The 20,034-nt window shown below is 32.5% G+C and overlaps 1 non-coding gene across 1 annotated transcript; it reads left to right on the forward strand.

Annotated features, from left to right (window-relative positions):
* Nucleotides 1-8,638: 8,638 nt before the first annotated feature.
* Nucleotides 8,639-8,710, forward strand: TRNAY-AUA (transfer RNA tyrosine (anticodon AUA)). Its single transcript has one exon. It is a non-coding gene; the product is annotated as a tRNA-Tyr (tRNA).
* Nucleotides 8,711-20,034: the final 11,324 nt, after the last annotated feature.

Consider the following 20,034-nt stretch of genomic DNA (forward strand, 5'->3'; position numbering starts at 1 on the left):
AATTGAATGATAGTCACATATTGCTCCTTGAAACCACCCTCCTTTTTTTTTTAAGATAAAAATCTGTTCATTACAGTTTAAAAAATTTAAATAGTTCAACTACCTAAAATGGCAATTGCGAAGGTTATTTTGTTACTTGTAATACAGAGTGATTTATATGGAACTAACACCTTTCTTTCTTTATTTGGAAACGAATGATGCTAGCCACAATTTACCTCAAATGTAGGGTATCTTTGGAAGATTACTAACCTCTCTAGCAAATGTTGAAAATTCTTTATTTATTCGGCTGGAAATTTACTTAATGACCAATTTTTAACGTCAAGTTAAGCAGGAGTTTTGATTCCCCGTCACGAGATGCGCAGATGTTTATTCTTTATTCCTTATTGTTGGCAGCTGTTTTCGCCATTTTGTTTTAGTCCCTGAAAATGCAGTACACATTAAATCAGTGACTCTTCAGTGGCGTAGCCAGACTAATTATTTTGGGTGGGACAGATATGCATGGTTTAGAAAGTACCTGACCCATCTCCTGACAATGCCGCTGCCATCAACTCTCTTGCAACTCATTCTTGGAAGTGTTATTTAATAACATGCAAAATTATGATAAACAATCATGCAAGGCATACCAATACAAATAAGGTGAACTGAGCAGTCGAGATTTCCTAGCAACGAATCTTTCGATCGCTGATGATGGTTCTTCAACAAATCCCAACTTTTCTCTCTCTCAATGGATAGAATTGCTAGATTACAAAGCCTTGTGCTTGACATGATTGGCGAATTTTTCTTCGTTTCAGAGCTTTGAAAAGTTTTATGTCATTGCCTTAATCAAGGACGAACATTTCCTAATATCCAATTTGGAGACTAGGTGCTTCCGATAATTAATTTGCTAGAGCAAGAATACCGACTAAACATACTAAATAAAATAAGGTGTCAAATTTTTCTAGCTCATGTAACAATTCAGTAGCCTCCATGGCTTCCTTCTTTGTATCACTACCAGACAATTTTTTAGGCTCAATCCAACAGTTAAATTGGCTCTTGAAGAAATGAACCCATTTTTTAATTCTCACCTTAATGCTATCAACTGTAACTGTTGCTCTGGATCCATTGTTTAGTTTTAATGTTGAGTATTTTCCATTAAAAAAACGCAAAATTCGCATATTTTTTAGGTGAGCCTGGGCGCACCTGGCCCACCCGCTGTCTACGCCACTGGACTCTTCCTTGTGAAGCATTCTATAATGACATCAAAGGGTAAAGCAACCCTATGCAATCGCATCCTCAAATTGGTTGTGTTGATCATACAACTATTTAGAGTCCACTATTTTCTTGGCTTCCAATTTTATATCCAGAAAAGACATAATATACAACCATGGTAAGACTATAAAATCCTTTTCGTTTCAGTTTTTGTGCAAACCATCCACATACAAACACAAAAGAAATTATCTGTCTACACTCATTTTGGGCCAAAAAGTATTGCTTTTATTTAGATTGAAACTTGAGCTTCCAAATTTAATCTATTTGCATTACCAACTATATTACTAGATTAATACTTCAATTCATAATAAACTTCGCTAAAAAATTCTCCATACAGAAACAGTTACATAAAACACTATTAGCAATTCCTGTTATTATGGAAATGTTCCTTATGAATAAAATGAGTAAGTGGTATCTCTACCAAGCTCATCCTAGATAATGGTAGAGAGTCCTAGCCAAATGTCTTACGTACAGTACCGGTAACTTGAAAGTACCATATACAGTGACATTAAAAATTATGGAGGCTGTCAAATTGAAACTCTTGTTTACAAAAGTATATACAGACACACAAAAACACAGCCAAATGAAATTCTCAACACAACTCAATTTCAGAACACACACACTCCTTGACTCCATATTACACTACACAAACACACCCTCACAGGAAACAAAACAAAAGGCGTCAAGATCAGCAACAACCAGTTCTGAAGAAGGCCCATAACAGGCCGAAATATATTAACCAGGTACAATAGAATTTAACACGAGAAAGACATATAATACATATTCCGATGTGATATAGTGTTAAAAGTTGTGTAATCAAGAGGTATAATATAAATTTAATGTCTTTAAACTTAACCGATCATTAAGTTTAATAAATATCACACTATCAACAAATTTTATATCATATTTTTAGTGAAAATTACACACATGAAAGAAGTTGGACAGTTATTATTTTCATACTCCCTCGTAATGTTGTTCTGGACATTTTTTTTTTTCTTTTCCGTTCTCAAAACAAAATAAATTCATCTACTGTTGCATTTTTATATTTTAACAATGACTGTTTATACTTTTAATTTCTTCTGAACTTTCCTAATTCCTCGTGTTCAGCGATAATCTTCTGTTTATTCTAAATAATTTATTTCAACTGTTGTTAATTTGTTTTTCTCTCTTTGTTTCAGACTGTTATAATCAACAAAAATGGATGGAAATTTGATTGTAAATGAAAAAGTTTACTAACACATCCTAGCATCCTAATGAAACATATAATACATTAAAGTAAATTTTACAAACAACAAAAATAAACTTCACTGCCATACAGCAGAATGGAATTGCTAGTATATTGTAGACCTGTAATTTATTTTTTAAACATTTAGAAATACATTTGGGTTTAAATGTTGTTTCTCTATTCTTAAGCCCTAAGATTTGTATGAATTTTGTAATATTTTTATGAAGTAGTAGTACCGTACTTTTCATTCTCGTAGTACATATCACAGCACAATAATAATTTATAATTTAATACTTATAAAATATGTATTGTTTTTAATTATGATACTATAATATTTCAAATTGGATTTCATTCCAAAAACACTATTGTTTTGGATTTTTGTGGTGATATCTCCAGTCCAAAATTATTTTGATTAATTTTGCAATTAAAATATCTCTCTCTACAGATTGTTATCTAAAGTGGGGATTATAATCTGATCATTTACGATTGTAACTAATCAGAAGTCATAATAAAGTAATAAATGTTAAATAAATCTCTAATATAATCTTTTTCCTTTTCTTTTATATGACAAATACTGTTGTACCGAAATGAAATCTAATTTAATCCTTGCCACTTTGTTAGTTAGGTATATATCTTTAAAGAAAAAAGAAAAAAAAGAAAAACAAATTTGGAACAAAATTAAGAAGATATAATACAAGTGCTATGGAATAGCAAATAGCATTTATCAATGCAAAAGCGAGCGTATTAGAGAGAATATCAGTAAAAATTATTGCTAGCCAGTGTAAACCATTTTTTTAAATAAATTATTTGTTTATACCAGTACTATGTTTGTATCAACGATTCTGGGCATAGGTGGGATTTTTTTTTTTGTGGTATTATTTTACGTGACATTAGACAGACACAAGGCAAAACTTCCTGAATATGTTGCTCACCTTCCTGGTTTCGTAAAGAAAGTGGATGCGACATTGTCACATAGATATATTCCCTAACTTTTCTTCTATACTTATGTGCCTATTTGTCCACCTGCCAGCCATCGGGCTGAGGGAGGAATCCTATTACTTGCAACATCACGCTCTGACCCTGTACCTTCCACGTGCTTTACTAGGGACATCAGAAGTTGCATCCTCCTCGACGGCCACTGTAAGTTAAGGCTCAGAATTGTGCAGAATCAACATAGCCTGAGTGTACACTAACGTGAAATTTTCGTAATGTTACCAAAGCTATGTTGGTATTTTACCAAATTATGTTGGTATTGCAGAGGAGATAGTTGAAGGTGTGCAAGTGAAGTGGGAAAGGAACTACCTCAGCACTCGTTTAACCAAATCTTTAATGATAGATAATTAATTTCAACTGGACAGAGTTTATGAAAATTTGAGGTTATCATTTTCAGTTGTTAAGTAACAAACTATTTTATAATAGTCCTAGCAATGTAAATGGATATTGCAACATACGAAATGATTCTCTCAGTCATGAATCTGTATAAAACTAAACTAGTAAAAGGAAATGAAATACACATACTATACATTTCAATAAAAATATAAACTTAGCTACGATATCAGTAAACAAGATGGGCCTATGTATGTGGTATTTTGAGCATATTTTTAATTATGATTTGAAATAAGTTTTTTCTCATTTATTTTATTTAACCTCTGTTAATGTCTCACACCAATGCAACTCAACATATCAATACTGTTTAGCGGTAGCAGACCGATGTAACCTGCAACATGCTAATGAAGGATACAAATAAACTCTTAATAATGCAACATGCTTAATGATCTTTAATTTATTTTATAACACATAACCTACAAACATTCAAACCCATAAAATCAATCAAGTTTTCATCAAATATAGAATTTGTCTATGAAAATGATTTTCACATATCAATACAGTATTATTTCAACTTTAAGTTTGTTCGTACTACAGTTCTGTCGAACATACAAGGTCTTATTTGACCTTAATAGTATATTGCTATTTAACGGTACCTTTATGTATCATTTATGAACACATGCACACATTATTTTAACACTTTAAATAATTACAATAAAACTGAAACTCGTTATCCATAAAATACATTACACTATTCTTGAAATATTAAGGATGAAGAGCTATGATACATATAATTTAATACCTACCTACATATGCACAGAGAAAAACATTTCTCAATAACGACATTAACTTATTTATGAATAGGCCTATATAGTAGTAAAAAAAAAGGCAATTATTACGAAATTTACACAACTTGTTATTATCAGCTTCATTGATGAGGTCAGAGATGTTTCATTTCTGAGCAGGTCTTTCATCTTTTAACGGATCTTTCACCTTCTTAGAAATTATTGTTATAGTCCTTAAGCTATAAAACTGCCATAATTTCTAACTTTTTTATTTATGGATTGCTTCCGTAGTTTTTAAAATATACCGGTATTGTGTATAGTTTTAAATCTATGAAAGAAAGGTTTCAAGTAGATACATTACTACTTTCAGATATATTTCTTTTTGAAAATAAAAAAATAATTAAGATAAAATTAGAATTCAACTAGTATGTCTTATATTTACTGAAGTCAGAGAACGTAATACAAAAATGTCATACATTTTCGTGTGTAATTTCATGCTTTATCAGTTATCTTTCTTACTGTTGACCCTTCTATTTTGATATAAACCTGTAGTACCTAATTTGTATTTATGATTTATGATACTGTGAAAGTAACCACAATGCTGGAGTGACAAGAAAGCTTATTGTATACAGTGTGAAAGTGATTCATCATATTCATTTATTGCGTCCAACTGACCACATACTTACATGATATGGAACATGACAAAAGTAACACATAATTACTAAGATACAACAATTGAAATACAATATTTCATTAACATTAACTAAAATACAACATACAAAATTTCAACATTAATTATAAATAATTGCAACATTAACAAATAACAACTACAAGAATAGACGTAACACTTTACAAGACAAATCACATATAACTGTGCAAATTGAAGGGTGCAATAGAATACATGAAAACAAAAAACCTTTTATGCTTTTTGTAATGAAGTGCATGGTTAATTAAGGGGTTAGGTACAGCTTACAGCAGTAAAATTTTGAAAATATTCAACATTTTTTTCCTCCATTACTGTATATTGTACAATAATGAAAATTAGTATGTATAAAACACTGTCCTTCTGCTATACGAAAAAAAAAAAAAAAAATTACGACTTAAAAATATTTACGTTTTTTTTTTTTTTTTTTTTTTTTTTCAAAATTCAGTTCACTGTGCATGAAGCGTTTCTCACATAACTCAAAAACTATCGAACATTCTGTGATGACCTTTTTTGTGTGTATTTATGCAAGATCACTTCTCTGCCTTTGATAGATTGTGTAATAAAAAATAAATCCATTAAAAAAATGGTCAAATATCAGTATTTTCTTCTGATACAAAATAATAATAAAAATATTATTTATTAAGGAATGTAGTTGAAAGAGCATGATATTGTAAACATGAGTTTCAGCAATAAAAGAGAGAGAACATGAAAATGTTAACAAGTTTATGAGTTATGAGGGAAACACTTCATCACTGCACAGTGAACTACCACCATTATGAATTTTGAAAAAAATATATATATAAATAATTCTTTTAAATCGTAAAAATAATTTTTTAATATAGCAGAAGGACAATGTTTTACACATAACTATTTTCATTATTGTACAAGATACAGTAATGGAGGAAAAAAATATTGAATATTTCCAAAGATTTTACTCCTGTAAGCTGTACCTAACCCCTTAAAAAAATTAGGCTGAAAATCTGCGTTGTTTGGCAACAATGCGTCGTCCATTCACCTATGAATAGATACACACAGTCGGTCTGAATATATATCATATTCCTTACCTTATTTACCTCAGTAGGATTGCTGGATTCCCTAATGGCGAAAAATAACAATAAGCATTACTACTTTTTATTTAATTTGCGAGAAAATAGTCCATTTTGTTGAAAAGCTGCAAAGGGATAAGTTTCTTTAATGATAAGAGTAAAAATCAGAATCATAAGGATAGAACGTATCAAGTAAAAGAGTGTTAAAATTTAGGGGAAAATTATTTTTTTTTTTAGAAAAGTATTTAGTTGGGACTAATATAGTAAAACAACTTTTTGTTTTACTTTATTCCAGGAATAAACTCTTAAAACGTGCACAATTTTATTACTTCCATCCAGTGGCGTAGGCAGGAGGAGGCTCACTAGGCTGAAGCCATCCCTTCCCCCATTTTTCAAGAAATATTTTATAATTATTTTACATTTAAAGCATGGAGAAACAAACTGCCATTGACGTTGCGAGTGCGGAAAGAAAATATTGTTTGTCTGTTTCTTCTGACAGTGACCAATATTTAGAATAACAAATCCTTTATATTTCTGCTTATAAATTGACTGATGATTTTCAAAGAAATTATGAAGTTACCGTTCTGAACACAATAACTAAATTAAGTAATTTACATAGGGCCAATGTCTGTTGATTCACTCTGCAATGACAGAGAATGGATTTTGTTTTATAACAACTTTTGGGAAGTCTAAATTTATTTTAAATTTCATAGTTTTAAACAATAATTAATTTGTAATCTTCATCTTACGATGTTTGGTGACGTATACACGTCCGTTGATGTGACAAATTAATGAATTTAAATACTATTATAGTCACAATCATGCCATGGTATGAAAGAAAAATTTCACAACCTCGAGCGGGAATCGAACCTGCTGACTAGATCAGACGCTATGGACAGTACTCTATAACAGAGTCGCCAGTATGAAAGGATAATTCCAAGCCTTTGGCGTGAGACGAACTCGATAGCTCAGTGGTATAGCGCCTGACCGGAGAACAGGAAGTCGCAGGTTTGATTCCCGCTCGAGGTTGTGAAATTTTTCTTTCATACCATGGCATGATTGTGACTATAATAGTATTTAAATTCAATAATTAATTATTATTGTCTTTTAAATATGTTGCATGTAAGTAAGTCATGGGGAAATTTTCCAAATGTTGTTCCCAAAACTCCCCCCCCCCCCCCCCCCCGCCTTCTTAAATTTCTGGCTACACCACTACAGTTCCATTCTTACCACTACAGTGACATTCTTACTTATAGTTCACTAAAAATGTCTTTTTTATGAATCAAGTACTCTTCTTTATTTTGTTATAAATATACCAGATGTATCTTCCAAACGAGCTGTTCTTAACCCATCCATTTTACCAGTATTCTGCGGTTGTAGGCCTATTTAAAATAAATCTATTAAAATACCCATTTACCCTCTAAATACTGCTTATTGCAACCTTCTACAGTTCAAATTTTAATTCTTTGTTAGAAAAATTTAAAGACAACTTCTCATTATTCTGATGATTATTAACTTTGTCTGATAACCAATATTTCGACTTTTGCATTATTTCTTATAAATATGGGAATAATTATTACTCAGATTTAACAATTTGTGTCAAAATAATTGTTACATGACTAATTTAGAAATGTTCAATATTTCATTGTTGGATAGGGTTCCCAGACATATTATAAAAAAATACGGGATACTTATCAGTTATTACTGAGTAAGTTTAGTATGCGCACCATCAAATATGTTAATCTTTCAAAGTGTGTATAGTAAAGTTTACTACACAAACACTTTACTAACTAAGGGTAAGTAAACAAATCGTAACAAAATTCTTAGAGAGTATATTTGCATTAAGTTTAAGTTTCTTTATGTAACGATGAAAGAGTAATGAAACGGAAAAAAATTCTCTCCGGCGCCGGGATTTGAACCCGGGTTTTCAGCTCTACGTGCTGATGCTTTATCCACTAAGCCACACTGGATACCCACCCCGGCGCTGGAGAGAATTTTTCTCCGTTCCATTACTCTTTCATCGTATGATGATGCAGAATATCTGCATGGAAATATCATATGTACTTCGGTACATTAAAATAATACAATATGATATGCGTAAATCACTTCGTGATTTAAGACGGCGCTTATTCCGTCGGATCCTGGCCAACTAGTCACTCATAACGAGTGCACCTCAGCACATATGTGGACTTCAGTCCTATGTTCATAGACATCTATGACGTAGTGAAGAGGGTGGCCACTAGAGGGAACCCAAGAGTTGGAACTTAAACTGAGACGATTCTGTCTGGCACCGGGGTGGGTATCCGGTGTGGCTTAGTGGATAAAGCATCAGCACATAGAGCTGAAAACCCGGGTTCAAATCCCGGCGCCGGAGAGAATTTTTCTCCGTTCCATTACTCTTTCATCGTATGATGACGCAGAATATCTGCATGGAAATATCATATGTACTTCGGTACATTAAAATAATATATTCTTTATGTAAGTTGCCTTGAAATTGCTTTTACTAAGTTATTGCAGAAATAGTAACAAAATACACTACTCCGTTACAACATTCCTATAAATCAATCCGCCTTGGCCTTTCAATATTTCTCTGAAGAATGAATTTCACTTAACAATTGTTTATTTTGAAGAATCTTGTCATGAAAAGTAACACAATCCTCACTGAAGAATCATTTTACAACAAGCATTGATTTTTACTGTTTTTACAGACAATTTATTTTTCTCATCAGTCCATAGAGTGTTCATGCGAGAAAATAATCTTTGGACACACACATTTTTTCCAGGGATCGTAATGAACTCCACTACCCTCTCCAAATTTGAGAGTTCTCCTTCAGTACTTTTAAAAAGATCCACCCAGACTTCATCTGAACATTTGGTGTTACCATCACTCGCCTTGAGAAATTAATAACTCACAATAATTGTTTCATATTAGCCCACCTACAGTTACCTGCAATGATGGAGTGCGATGTTTGTTAATCGTAATATAGAATAGACATTGTAACTTTTCCGTTTTTTCTCAATTTAGAACTCTAAAAACTCTCCCGAAGACTTTTCTCTGGACAATGGGATGCATTAGCGAAAAACGGGGCAATCCCGTATTTTATGGGACGTCTGGGAACCCTATGTTGGACGCATTAACATTTTAAGGTCCAAGACAGATGGTGTACATACAGAGTATTAGCTTCCACCTGCGGACTGATTATCTTACTGTTTTTTGCAATAAGACATGTTTTTACTAGTTACATTTTTTCATTAAATGTGTTCTCTTCTATGTGATTCTATTGTGAAATCATGCCTTATAATGATTTTCTTGTACCTAGTGAAGAGATGTGCATTACAGGTACAATATTTTGCTGCTCTTATACAGATTACAATAAAATAAAAGCCATTTATTAATGCTGTAGCCAGTAGTATGTTGTGTGACGAGGTGAACTGCCAAAGGCACAATAAAAACATGACACAAATCATAATCAAGTCTGTTCAGAGGTGAAATCAAATACAGTCAACCCTGGATATACTGAACCTCTGCGGACTTGCATATTTTGTTCACTATATCCGAAGTGTCTCTTCCCTAACCTTAAATGACAAAAATGAATGAAATTGTGAACAAGAAAATAAAATATTTGATTTTTGTGGACTCGATTACACCGTATACTGTTACTTACAGTTGATTTATTTAAACTATGCTGTCGACCTAAGTCCACTTGCGAAAGACCATGTTTAATGTCACTTATAATATTCGTCTTATCTTCCGAAGAAAACACTTCACGCTTTGACATTTTTATACAGTACATTCACGGTTGGAACACTAGATCAGGTAGAAATGACAAACACTGTTATGGTGTGACTGCATACTCAGCCTTGGAATTTCCCAGGTCACTTAATGGAAACTGGGAGAGGGTTGATGAAGTTTGAAAACCATGGAAATCTTACCTTCATTTATGTTCTGGACATAATGTCCATCCCGTTTTAATAAAAGAAGGCAATATCATCTTCCATTGTTTGGATGCTATCAGTGACAATGGAAATGTTTCTAAGAACAAAAGGCAACCCTTTGACGGTGGAGGGATTAGAAATAACAGTAGAGTAAAGTGCCTGAGAACAGAATGGCAACCCTTTGACGGTGGAGTGAGGCAAGGTCGTCACACGGTGCCTGGATTTACAGTACAGCTCATTGTCTAGGAATCACTAATCCTACCTTTGTCCTTTGACTAAAGGAGTGAGAAACTTAGAATGTTGTTCTCAACACATTCTTTCAATTTTATACAAGAAGGTGTGACTTCAAATAAGAATTTGTTAGGATAAAGGTTCACTATAACCGAAGCTGAGGTTCACTATAAACGGAAATATTAATGTACTTTTTAATGTATGCGGGTCAGGACCAATGATTTAGGTTCACTATAACCGAATGTTCACTATAACCGAGTTCACTATATCCAGAGATGACTGTATATGGCAAATGATAATTAAAAACAAACATCCTGTTTATTATGTTCATCATGTAACAATACATTTTAATAGAAAATTATTAGTATTTAGTTTTTTATAAGCTGAACATTGTCACAGGCATCAAAATATTATTAGCTTAATATGCAATGAAGAATGCAAGAAATGTTACTTCGTTATTGTATTCACATTTAAATTTAACTTTCCTTTGCAAGCATTGAAAATATGAAAATGCTCTGGCTGACATCGATGAGATCAATAAAATTGTGGTAAGTGTAACATCAAATGTAAAATGTTGCTTCAGATTGATAGGGAGTATTGTAATCATACTTTTATCTACTCTGTTTTAAGTCCTGTGAGATTGAAAATTATGAAAATGATTGCATTTTAGATACAGTTTCAAGTTCTTTGCGAAAACTTTGGACTGCTTCGAGCATAGAAATGGGAGTTCCTAAAATTAGCCATTCATTTTCATAGTATTTAATTGGAATAATGTGCATTATACGAGGCAAAATTAAATGTTGTAAACTATTTCCAGGCCTGGGTTGTATTTAACCAGCTTCTTAATAATATCGTGGAAAGTGTGATCTCAATATTTGGAACAAGTGTGATCCAAATAACAAAACTGTTTCATTCTTTGAACTTTTCATTGGGCAGTGTTCATATTTTTAATTATCAGTTATTGTTAATATTGTTTTATTTTGTTATTTCCTTTTTTCTTTGATTTCTTTATATTCAAACTATTTTCTTTCTTTATAACTGATTTAATATTTTGCAGGATTAACCTAACATATAGCTTACTTTTTTTTTGGTGTACCAAGGATATTATTTTTTGTATTTACTATTGCTGAAATTTTAGTTGCATCTCCTTTCGTTTTCACTTTACAGTGTTTCAGAATATGAATGTGCTATTGTTTAAATTAGAGCTCTGGCATAGTTTACCATTATTAATTACCCTTTTTGTTGTAAAAATAGCTAAAAAATTAGTATATATTTGAGATATTACGATTTCATTTGGAGAAAAAGTTTGTGTTTTCAAAATGGCTGCAGATATAATTATTCTAAAAAAAAAAAAAAGGCAAAGTGACAGGTTGAAATTGGTCATCATATATCATACTCGACAGATTAACATTATGAATATGTTTATTTATGCCAGAAAATTATGATCTACAGACAGGTTTAAATAAGAATTCTTATTTCATACATATTTCAAGCTGAAACTCTTACAGTTTACGTTATTTAAAGAAACTTTCAAAGCACTACTTCTTAAATTTAACATTTTTATTTATGTCTATGTCAAAACATTAATCCGTTTAACTTGGACTATACCAATAAGCAATTTTTGGATTACACTTAATCCATAGGATATCTTGATTTGAGGAAGGCAATGTCATTGCTTCCAAGCTCCATTACATAATTAATATTACAACTTCTTTACTGTGTTACAACTGCTTCTGCATTTTATTTCCTTCTTTCAAATTTTGAGTCTATCTCTGTTTGACAGTTTATATATGTGATACAGAAATTTCATGCATAGATAAAAATAAGATATGGAAGACGTGTGGTTTTTTTCTGTATTTATATTGTAAACTCCTGAACAAGTTAACGTCTTATCAAAGCATTTTTTTTCTACTAAATCGAGATTCTCAAATACTACCTACCTATATAATGAAAAGTGTTTTCTAAAGAAATATTTTGATCATCTTTCATCTGCCAGTTATCTGCTTTTAATATTGTTAAAGCAGAATATTCACGTTATTTCTTGTTTTGCACACTAGGCTTCTATACAGGGTTGTATACTTCACGTCCAAAGTGAGAACTTGAAAATGTTGAGGAAAAATTTACAAATAACACAACACGAAAAAGTTCTCAAAGAAATAACAATTACCTCTATTGTACTTATATTTAGAAGTTTGTTACAGATACGTGACTTATTTATTATTATTATTATTATTATTATTATTATTATTATTATTAATATTATTATTATTAATATTATTATTATTATTATTATTATTATTATTATTATTATTATTATTATTATTATTACTACTACTACTAATAGTAATAATTTTTTAGATGAAGGGTGTCCATTCTTGTCTTAATTTAAATTACTGGTATGAAAGCAAACTGTAGAAGTCGAAGAATAACATATAGATATTACAATTAAAATAACAAATTTACCAAATCTTTACTAATTAAAATTCATTTTGAACATTCCATTGTAGCAAATACACACATCATGCTGTTTGATATCCAGTATTTGGACATAGTGATCTACTTACCTTATCACGACAACAAAAATTCTTAGTGTATGGAACATATAGATAAGTGAGTGAGATTCAAATGAAGTTGTATAAGTCTTTTCTACAAAACTATATACTGTAAGTAGATACTGCGCAACTATTACCGGTAACAGACAAATATCTTTTTCTTGCATTTAAAGTGTCTATAAATTGTATAGAAGCTTGTCATGAAAACATATTATCCAAAGATATCACCCACCAGTTCTTATTAAACTATGTAGTACGGTATGTATTTAAAATGTTGCCTTACCAGTATTGGTACCACAAAATGAAAATATGTACTACTGGTAGTAATATTTGTTAATATCATACATAGAAATTAGATGTCATCAGCTATAAAAAAATAAAATAAAACATGTAACTATTGACTCTTGTCAATCCTAACCTAATTGTATAAAATGTGCAGCATCACTTTAAAATATTTTTATAAAAATCAGTTAATAAAAGTTCGAATATCTCTTTAAAAAATCTTCGAAATATTTCTTGAGACGTGAATGTATTTTATCAGGAATCTATTTATTTTTCAACGGACTATAAGAACATGTTTCTGTGTTCAGCTTTACAAAAGTAAAAACATTTATAAGAAATGATCTACACATTCTTAAAATGTGTAGCATTGAAATAGTGAGAGTTTTTGTCCTATAACCTATAAAATAATAATAGATATTTCATTTTTAATGCTTTGTAATTAAAATCCTTAAGATCTTATCCTCACATACATGCAATTCTTTCATGTAAACAGCATGAACTACTATTTCGGTATCACAAAAATAGGTATTATCACTATTTTAAAAGTAACAGATGCCTTACTTCACTGGTTTACTTGGCTTCAACTGTCTGGCATCTCATTAACAGTAGATATTGCATTGCTGCTATACTTGCATAAATTACAACTTATTAAATAAATTCTGTAGATGGTGTTGACATTTCCCTGATTAAGTACCTTCCATTTTCTTTTGAAGGAGGCGCCGCCAATCTTATACTCCAGGAATGTTTGTTAGGATTTAGAAAATATCTCAAATTAAGTTCTAAGGGTTGAATTCACGACAACCTGAAGGTTCATAATGTAAACTGTTATTCTCTCTTTAAATTCTAGATGTTGGGCATCTGGTCCTTTGTTTTGTGTAACATTTTCAGTCAGAAGAAAAGCCATTAGTGCTAGTTACAAAGAAGTAACAGCCATTTATGTAGTCATTCCGTTCAAATACTTCTGTAACAAAAGGAATGAGGATATCTTCAACACAAGAAATGTACTTTCTTGAGACATCCAAACTAGACAAGAATAATCTTTTGTATCCCTGTGTCGTACAAGTCTGCTGTCTGGAATCAGAACCAGTGTGTGACAGTCGTTTGAATCTCTCTGTTGATCCCATGGTATGACAAATGTTTCAGTTCCGGTGGAGAATATGTTAAATAATAGCTCAACAATTGCTGTATCTGTTACAACAAATGTTTCCATGAAATTGTGTTTTCTTTCTGTACACGGCCCCAGGGAAACTTACCTTCTGGACGTTTGTTGTAATTGCGCTCGAGTGGCCAAAATTTGTATAAGCACTTGTTTTGACATGATTACTATGGTGGAAGAAAAAATATATAACTTTTTTTCTGCCCCCATGAGAATATTTGCTTGTTATCTTTTCCTTTTATAAGGAAGTAATTCCGGGAGTACCATATGTACATTAAAGACTCCTATCCCTTAATGAGAGGTCCCTAAGTAGAATTTGTCAATTGTTTTTCACTCACATAAACTTTCAATTCTGTTAACCTCCATTCCCAATTGCAATCCAATCTTAAGTGTACTAACCTCAAAATCTGTTAAACAAGCAGGTCTCGGTCTATTATAAGTGGAGGAACTGGAAACCAACAACAGCATAATGATGTGTAGATAAGCTACGATATAAATTATAAATATTAGTTCTGTTTCAGTTAGTGAATATTCCCTCTTTACAGAGAATGGTCCTTTGTTTGGAAACTTCTGGATTAATATATTCAAGTAACATGTGCCATAAAAAGTAATTATTTAATAGAAGTAGAAAAATAGCAGAATAATAAGTCTGTTATAAAATTAATTCAGAAATTTAATGAAAATGTGTTATTAGTGGTCCATGAAGTTTATAAGATCAATACAAATTTATTGATCAATGCCAAAAGTTGTTTCTTGAATATTTGTGGTTTGGTTAACACTGGATAAATATTGTGTATACTAGAAAAATGTTATGTAAGTTAGCAATATAGATTTTAACGCGTCTTTGTCGTTGCTGTGAAGGAAGGTGTTGTGAAAACGTATGTGGACAATTGTGACATAAGTTATTCATTCATGATATGTGTGAATGATGTTACTTCTGTTTTGCTAGCAATAAAAATCTTATTTCCAAACATAGTAATCATGTACTTGAATGACTAGAATATCACAGTTTCTATTAATTTTTTTAACAAATTTTTAGTTTCTCTCCATTCCAAATCAATATTATAATGCATGAATGAATGTCATATGTTGTTTTCCTCCTCATCGTCCACCACCACCACCATTACTTCTCTCTTACTCCATCTCCATTATCTTTTATTTTCACTACCATTTTCCTTCCATCTGTCCCCTCTACCTCAAGTTTTAAGTCTGACTTCAAATTATTATACCTGGTAAGGTTTATCTTGTCTCAGTAGCAATAAAACCAAGTCCCTTCAAATGAGGGTGAAGATTATAGGAGGGTTGTAAATTTTCAGGATTCCTTTCAAAATCTTGTTATTGTACAGGCTGCCGGAACTCAGTTTCTTGAAAGACAAGCTCAGTGACGGAACTGCACAGTACGAAAAAAAAATATTTTGTTATTTTATTTTGCGCTACAAAATGTATCAACTAGTCCCTTCCGCCACTGGATGGATGGACGGCACCGCTCCACTCCCCCATCGCCGTAACAACATAGACGAATTAAGACATATCTCCTTTCTCTCTCTTTTCACAGTGAGACAAGATTCATCACACAGCCTCTAACAGGTTGGTGCGTTTTTGTTTTCCGTGGCAACCTTTGTAACAAAAATTTGTTTGCTATTTGTCATTAGTCATTTTAATGCCATAACATTGTGTCACTGAATATGTCTTGAATTTTTCGATTGTTCATTTGTCATTTTAATACCGTAGTATTGTGTCATTGAATACGTCTTGAATTTTTCGATTGCTCATTTGCCATTTTAATACTGTAGTATTATGCCACTGAATACGTCTAGAATATTTCAATTTCTAAGGAAGCTAGTGTTACTTATGGGCTGAAGAAAATGGAATATCAAGTAGAAAGAAACAAACATTTCCAACATACTCTTTTGTTTGAGTTTAACCGAGGAGCAATTGCATTGGAGGCCCATTCGTGTCATTTACCAGGAGAATCCCATCAGGAAAAGTACGGCACGAAAATGGTTTTCTCGTTTCAAAGAGGACCACTTCGACGTGAATAATTCTCCACATTCAAGAATACCGTGCGGCTTAGATGAAGGCCGTTTAAACGCTTCAATTTACGAAGATTCACGTCAATCAACCCGGAAAATGGCGAATATGATGAATTGCGACCGACAATTACATTCCACGGGCGAAGTTAAAAAATTGGGTATATGGATACCGTATATTTTGGGCGAAAACAAAAATCAGCGTGTTACCATTTGTTTTTCTTTGCTTGCCCGTCATCGTTCAGTTCGTCAACAAACATCGATCGTTTTTGTCCCCGATTGCTACTGATGACGAAAAATGGTTCGTTTACACTAACGTCAAGAACATACAGGAGAGGCTGAGCTCTAACAAAAGAAATGGCAGGATATTTTAAGGAAATCCCAATGACTGCGTGAAATATCTACACTCGAATTGAAGCAACAAAATACAATGTGTGGCTACATCCTTTAACACGGTACTGTAATGTATTTTATTTGATATTCGTACATAAAGATTGATTAATTCGACATTTGGTAAATCGAATAAATATTTATTCTCCTTGAAATTTCTATTTAAACAGTGTTAAGGCACAGATGCATTATAGGGGCCAATCTCCTTATTGATTGAATGAATGCTACTATCGATATGTATTGTTGTTATAATCGACATAAAATATGTTGTCACTTCTAAATTAACAGTCAGTTTTATATTGTTGACTTGTAGCCTACTTAAAAATGGAAATAACGGCAGTAATAGCAAAATATATTTTCCCTGGACCAAAAATATAGGCTAATACAAAGTGATTAAAATCACATCAGTAGTAACAAACTGTTTAAATTTTTTAATTTAATTTTTTAATTTAGTAGCATTTAATGCTTATCGAATATCGAATGCTAAAAACGCTAATCGAATCATTACTTCCGCTGAACTTTTTTTGCGTATAATGTGTGATGGGTGGCCCCTATAATGCATCTGTTCCGTTAAAAATTCATATTTAATTCGAATTTTCGAAGCTTACGTTTGGATTTTTTACTTGGTTATTTAACGACGCTGTATCAACTAATAGTTTACAGTATTTAGCGTCGATGGAATTGGTGATAGCGAGATGGTATTTGGCCTAGTTGCCTCATAAGTGGTGCCTTCTTGGTATCACTTCTGAGGTTCAGACCTGTCTTCGAACGGTTGACTAAACAACAATATTATTATAAAATAAAATCTATAATGTCATGAAGAAGACACTTTCTCATCAGACTTTGCACGCTTCACAATAAATCAACAGTTCTGTTCACCATGTCATCGTGCCGCTGTTAATTTTTAACATTATCGTTTTTTCATGAGCTGTTAGTTATTTTCTTTACTTGGTTATTTAATGACGCTGTATCAACTGCGAGGTTATTTAGCGTCGATGGGATTGGTGATAGCGAGATTATTTTTGGCAAGATGAGGCCGAAGATTCGGCATAGATTACCTGACATTTGCCTTACGGTTGGGGAAAACCTAGGAAAATACCCAGTAAGGTAATCGGCCCAAGCGGAAATCGAACCCATGCCCGAGCGCAACTCTGGATCAGCAGACAAATGCGCTACCGTCTGAGCTACTCCGGTGGCTAGCTTATATTTGGATAATTCGAATCTAGAACTTCATTGATTTCAACGAAAATAGTGTCCTGTCTGAAATATTATAGAGAAAGTCCGAAAGGTTTTTGTAGAAATCCTAGTAATTAATTATTCCAATAATTAAAATTCTATTATTAAACTTCATAGTGATTGAAGAGAAAAATAAATTGGCTGGGTCACTGGCAAAGAAGAACCTTCCTATTCAAGGTTGCACTGAAAGAAATAATGAACGGGAGAAAAGTTCGGGGCGGAAGAATGTATCAGATGTTAGACAACATTAGGCCTAAGATATTAATATGAACCATATTCGGAGACAAGAAGAAGGTGGAAAATGGGTAAGATTAGAGAATGTTGGGTTTGCAGTGAAAGACCTGCCTTGAGCAGAAAACTGTGAATGAATGAATGAATGGTGATCGACAGGTAGTGAAACAGAAAACTGTCGTCGCTACTGTTAGGCCTAACAGGTGATGATGATGATGATGATGATGATGATGAAAGTGACGATTATACGTAGTTATCAATTTGTTGAATTCATATTGAACTTCTTGTTATATGTGAAAAACCGACTGGAGCTACTCCTATTCGACCACAACTTTATCAAATCACCTAAAACAACTGAAAGAATCAATAATTATGTTTCGATTGCTTCTGACTCATTTATGTATGTCCATGAGCACGGAGATGGTTTGGAGATCAATAGCGTGCTATCACAGTCTACTATATACAGTCACGAAGCTTGAATTTTGAGGGTGCTAGAAACAATAGACTGTGACGGTACTATTTTGCATTGCCTGTAATGAGGCGATATTAGCGATCCTAGTGGTGAGCAACTATCTAATGTTTGCATATTTACTACGTATTGAGCTTCGCGACTGTATATACTAGACTGTGGTGCTATCCTACTCCTTGACATCACTGCGTTAAGCCAGGTTGTTACAGAAGATGTAGAAACTGCTAACCTCCCTTCTGTTATCGAATTCATCCTTTTCCTTTGTCTTCCTGCTTAAAATGGAATTACGAAACAAGGAGAAACTTTTGATTGTGACAAGAGAGTGAACAGACCTTGTAAAAGTTAGCAACTTTCTTCGGGAAAGTGTTGTTTCAACAAGTTGCTTCTTGTTGAGTCAGTGGAAAATATTCCTTACCCTTGAGTTGCTTCTTGTTGAGTCAGTGGAAAATATTCCTTACCCTTGAATCCTCGGTACTACGATTCGTAACTTAAATTGCTACAAACAAGCAAATAACTTAATGTTAGTGGAAATCGATGTTTGATGTACGTGAAGAGACAATGAAATACAATAACAATTTTAATTATATTCTTTTTATTCTTCCCCATATAAAAAACAGGGGAACCCCGATTCCTAAGTTACCGTTGAAAAATGTATGTATGTATCCAATGCCTACCCACTTCGCTTTACGTTATTCGGGTTCCGTTGAATAATGTTATGCAATATATTTGCTTATGTATGTTTTGAAATTTATTTAAATATTGCAGCATATCTGTGCATGTATTAGGGACGCTTGATTCGCGCCGAAATGATAGCTTAACTTATCAGTAGACGACGTCACAGAGGACTACGTAACAGTCTTCTTCAATATAACAAACCTATATCAACAAAATTGCACCAAAACTCTTCAACCATAAAATCTAGCTAAAATCTGAATACAGATTTGTAAAGCTCGTGTTTATTTACGTATTTCACTTGCAATATGTTTAGATCCAACGGTTAAGTGAGATATGGTCCACTTGCAATAGGTCCTTTCTACGAAAATGTCCAACGTTTACAAATGTCCACATAGAAAATTCGTCCATGCCATAAAAATGTCCTTATCTGAAAAGTCCAATGTCAGCAAGTCCTCTTCTTAAAAATGCCCTACGTTCAAAAATGTCCACAAATAAATTCGTCCATTTCCC

The sequence above is a fragment of the Periplaneta americana genome, chromosome 6 (assembly GCF_040183065.1).
Source record: "Periplaneta americana isolate PAMFEO1 chromosome 6, P.americana_PAMFEO1_priV1, whole genome shotgun sequence".
NCBI classification, from domain to species: domain Eukaryota; kingdom Metazoa; phylum Arthropoda; class Insecta; order Blattodea; family Blattidae; genus Periplaneta; species Periplaneta americana.